We start from the raw sequence: 5,494 nt of genomic DNA on the forward strand, positions 1-5,494 counted from the left end.
GGCTTGTGCACCTGCTGAACAGTGGTTGCTCCCTTGGTGGGACATAGACAGTAAGCCTTGGGGCTGTGGTTCACTCCTCCAGCTTCCAGGAATTACCCTGTTTTTTTCTCGATCTTGTGTGTCTATGAATCCAGGTGGCACATATATTGAGTTACCTTCAAGTTTGGTTCTTAAGAAATTATGTAAAGTGACACATGCCAACACTACCATTTCTACTTTCTCTGGGACTAAATTCATAGGTAGCATAAATACTCTGAATCGATCAGCAAAAATTCCGAACACATTCTCTGACATCCTTCTGGCTTGTTAAAATACTTTTAATCTAGCGGTTTGTTACCAACAAAACTATTTGTTATTTTTTGTCAAAGTTAAAATTGTTTCAATGCTGTTTGTTATGTGCTTACTGTACATAGTTACTTCTGGGTAAACTACCGGTAGTCTGGATGTGGATATTTGTTATTCAGCTATTTATTTTGGGCAAGTTATTTATCACAGTTATCACCTTTAAAAATTCATCTGAAAGAACCTTGTAAATGGCAGCACATGTTTCAATCCTGTATTGGTATTGTAAACTAGTGAATGATGCCCCAAAATGCAAACAACACCATTGATTAATGTAACTGAAGTTGAGTTATAACATTGACATAAGGAAGGTGCTTATTAAAGAGAGCCTTAAAGTCTGCTCTTTTCTGTCAAAGTATGCAGGAGTTGAAGGGAGTATGAAAGAAATGAAAGGAGTGTGAATTTATTTATTATATTCAATATTTTTATTTTTTTATGAAGTTATTCAGCCTTTCTACTGGTCAACCTGATTAGCAGAAGATATTGTTCAGGAAAAAAATATACTGAACTGAAAAGGCATTCACTAAATAACATATGGAGATTGACATACCTGGTATACCTATTTTTAAAATGCAGCTTGCTGATTAAAAATGCCATTGAATCAAAACCTAGGACAGGGTAAACTCAACTGTCTAGAGTGAGATCCATTACTCACCCCTCCACTGTGCTACCCACCCCTTTCCATGACCATGGACCCCCGTCACGCAATGCGACACCCGAGACGGACGATTCAGAGTGTGGTGTTGTGGGACAGGGGGGTCCATAACTGGACTATCCCTTTAAGTTGATCAAAAACAATAACAAAACTGTGGTGATAAACATATTATAATACATTTTAACTGGATGTTTCGTATGATACAAAGGTCAAGTTAAAGTGCATTATAATATGTTTATCACCGCAGTTTGTTTATTGTGTTCGATCACGTTACAATTGCCAAAAACAGAAGTATTTATTATGATACGTTTAATAAGTGTTCGATATCTTGCCACTGGTAGGGTTGTTTTGCTAAATATTTAAGGGTAATGCAAGCCTTTCTCCGCGTGGTATTGTGTTTCTCATGTTAGTCTCCTGGCGCGTAATAACAGGTCCTACTAACTGAAGGAGCTGCTCAAAGGACATAACATCCATGTGGAGGAAATTCCTGTAACTTGAAACATCCAGGTTTGTGAGCTCTGCCAAGAGAGTGCAGTATGCCCCCAAAACAGTTTCTGTTTTTTAGCCATTCTCGAGTTTACGTTTTCCGATTTTTTCGCCTTTTTTTCGACGTTTCATAATTACAGCGACAACGCTTGCAGTGCAAAGCGATAGTAACATTTCGTTGTCCACCATTTCAAAGTTCGCGCCAAAAAGCGCACATTTTGCACAACATAAGTTGAATGAGTATTCAACAAGTCAGCTTATCTTTGTTTTGTTTAATCAACGTGGTGTGCAATATCCTAAACCGTGAAACAAAGATGCGCTCGTCTCTCATATGCCCTTAAGCTCATATGCGCTATGTTTTCATGTTAGATGTTTTCTGTATTCTGATGTTTCAACCATTTTAGAAGCAATGAAGGTTGTAGACTATTTCAAAGAAATATCTGAAATGGACCCACCACATTACCCCTTTATCTTGCGTGTGTAATCGGTTTTGTCGCAATGTCAGAATTGTGTCAGTTCCCATTGCGTCACATGCCGACCGATTATATTCTCAATTTGTCACTGGTGATAGCTATGTGCCAGGGGCACCCTATACTCCACTATTGATACAGCTCGCGAGACTTGTTTTTAAAAACCGTTAGTTATCTTCAGAATAGTCCGGATTTATTTCATCAAGAGTTTGGTATCGCTACAAGCACACCTTTAATTGTCAAAGTAGCCTGCATAGCTGGCAGTATTGTTGGCGTGAGAAGCATAAGCCGCCCATTGAATGATTCCCCGCATGGCTTCACTGCTCGTTAATTTGCCTCTCAGGCCAACAATACTGCCAGCTACGCAGGCTACTGTCACAGGAGCAAACACGTTTATGTACCATCACCAAAAAGGATTTGTTGAGTACTATTCTCACTTTATACAAGCATTTCATTGATCACATTTTTGCCATGTGGTGTGGACCCAAGGGTGCACCCTGTTAGAATTCCTTAGGGCTCTTAGCAACAAAAATGATCGCATGAAGCTTACTTATTTTATCAGCGAGAGAAGCATTTATTTTCTGGACCTGTTTCTCTTTCGAGATGCGTCTTCGGATCACTCACTCACACACACACTCACTATCCATTAACGTCATGTTCCACTTGTGGGCGGGTGTGACGGCACATGGTTTTGCACACCATTCCTCCACGCATCCCTGTCGGCAGGTCTTCTTTTGATCACCTCTGCCCAAGTTTTCCGGGGTCTTCCTCTGCGTCTACGACCCACAACTTCATGGAACCTGATTGAGGAGATTGAGCTATTTGCCCTCTCGACATGCCCAAACCACCGAAGCTGCGATTGGCGAAGAGCTGCTTCTAGACTGACAATCCCCAGCTTACTGCATAAGGCCCTCAGACTGGTATTGTCGTCAGGTTTGATGCCACACATCCACCTCAGCATTGCTCTCTCATTCCTCTCCAACCTTGCCAGGTCCGGATGTGCTGCAATTTTCCACTTTTCAGAAGTCGTTTCACATTTTGTTAAAGGCGAATTAATGAGGTATGCTACAAATGGTTCTTCCTACTAATCTTTCTCTGAGACTAGGGATAAATTCTGGAAGCAGCTACATGTACAGGGGTATCAATTTAGAATTTTGCTGCCCCTGTTTCGCGAAATCAAATACAGCATCAGAAGAAAGTGGCTTTTACGTAAAGGTGATACCGCTAATATCAAGTTTAAGTCACAGTGGGTTTTGTCTAATTGCAGTCACTTGTGTGTTAAAAATGTAATCAAAAGGGTTATGCCAGAATTAGATTGCACTGTATGTTGCAAGATAGAGGAACATTAGCTAATCTTTGTAAGTAAGTTTTTTGGGGCCACGGTTTTAGCTAATATATTCACAGCTGTGTCTGTTCCCTTTCAAAAACCTGGTCAAATCTTTAATGTATTATTGTAAAACTCTCTGAAGAAGTCTACGTTACAGATACAATTTGCAGAGGGCTGCTCACTAGTTTAGTCTTTTTAATATATTTTCTTAGTTTACTCCCTGTATCATCTCAATTGAATTCCTTCTTAAGGACCCTCGGCACTCGACAAAGAACCCTTGATCCTCGAAATGGTACCTTTGACTCTCGACCCTGGACAAAAAGGCAGACTTGGCAGAGAACCCCTCAAAGAAGTGATGTCTTTTAAAAAAAGACAAAAAGATTTTGTGCACATTTTCTCTAAAAAATATCTTTGTTGGAAACATCTGTAGTTTTAATAACATTGCACAAAAGAAATTACATCTGGCGACCAGGGGGATTGGACACTACATGTCAGCAAGGCAAAGACCTCCCTCAATCGAGCGATGTCTTTCAAAAACAAAAAAAAGTGCATGTATGGAAAATGCAGAACACTTATTGTTGAATCCACTTCCCAAACAAATCAGTGTCTCCGACTAGTCATGAGCGATACTCTTTCAAAGTCTGAAAACAGAGATCAGATGAGACCATCCGGCATTGGATTTTTTCCACACAGGAAATCTTGGATTCGTTGTCACTCAATACCTGACACAAATTTTTTGCTTGTAGTGCCCAGTGATATATGTTGCAAGCCCATATATACTGGAAATGATGGAACGAGATCCATGAGTATTGCAATCATAAGCAACTAGTGAGGGGGGGGGTGGGGGGGAGGGGGGGCTAATCATCCCTTATCCCTATAATTCCAGGAGCAGGTATCCCTTATCCATAAAATTACGGAGGCTGTTATCATTAAAATCACTTTTCAAAGCTATCTCGGTTATCCCTTATTCCTAAAACCCTAACACTGACTCACTTGTGGAACATATCACTCACTTGAAGTAATTTACCTATTGAAGTCTATCAGGTGCAGGTAAAGAGACAACGGAATAATCTGAAGGATGTTTAACACTGGTAATAACCACTGAACCAATGATAGGAAATTCTGAAAAAAGTCAAATTTCTGATAAATGCACGATGAAAGTCTGTTTAGGAGTCTGTAATTTTGGTAATCCTTTTAACACAAACACTAATTCAGATGATAAAAACTGGGAGATTATCTAAACAGTGCGCAGTCAAACACCAAACAATAACTGCATGGACAAGGATTGTTGCCTCATCAGTTATTTAATGGTCACAGAGGCAGCCCAACATTTAACATAACCATGGTAGCAAAATATTTTCTTGGTCATTCATCATGTACCTCATCCTTTGGCAGCAATAGCATAATTTTGCTATCCATCAGACCAAGCTTTTTCCGGTGTCAGTCCCCCTAAGATTTGGTACCACTGATTACAAACTTCTCAGAATGCATTAGCTGGCTGCCCTTTCCTCGTGTTTAAAGGTTTCAATGCTACATTTTTTTTAACACCTTCAGCTGCACACAAGGTTGGATGACTATTCAGCCTATTTGAGGTTAAGCGGATACTTCTGATGCAGGTGTTGCTTAGTTCTTAGGTGAAAACTGACTTTAGTAACAATAGTTAGGGAATAGTTTATCGTTACCTGCAATGTCTAGTACAGTGGAGCCGGGAGAATCAAAGAGCCACGCCACTAGTTTTCAGTAAAATGCCTCTGCAACGGAATGGATGAGGAGAGAAATTGACTTTGTGATATGTTACCAAATGCTTCAAGAAGTAAGCAGAGAACTTTGCTAATAACACTTACCAAACTTTCAACGAAAGTGGAGCAGTGTTAATGCGGCATGCAGAACCATGTGAAAGGGCAACAATATGTTACCACTCGTAATGACAGATAAACAAAGCATACAGCAAAATAACAACACAGTGAGTAGTATTATGTTTAAAAAGTTAACTGGCATTCACAAAAGACCACTAAGACGCCACGTGCATAACCTGTGTTACCGGAAATATGTCTGCCACACAGGCTACCACGTGCAACAACCATCATTTCAGTGGCAAGACCACTCCTACTTCAGTAATGCTACTTTTCAGTTGACAATAAACCATAAGGTAGGGAAGGAGTATTCAGGGAAATTTTCCAAGCAAGGAAAGGAATTTAATGGTGCTTAGCCAAC

Source organism: Montipora capricornis, chromosome 10 (assembly GCF_036669925.1).
Source record: "Montipora capricornis isolate CH-2021 chromosome 10, ASM3666992v2, whole genome shotgun sequence".
Taxonomy (NCBI): domain Eukaryota; kingdom Metazoa; phylum Cnidaria; class Anthozoa; order Scleractinia; family Acroporidae; genus Montipora; species Montipora capricornis.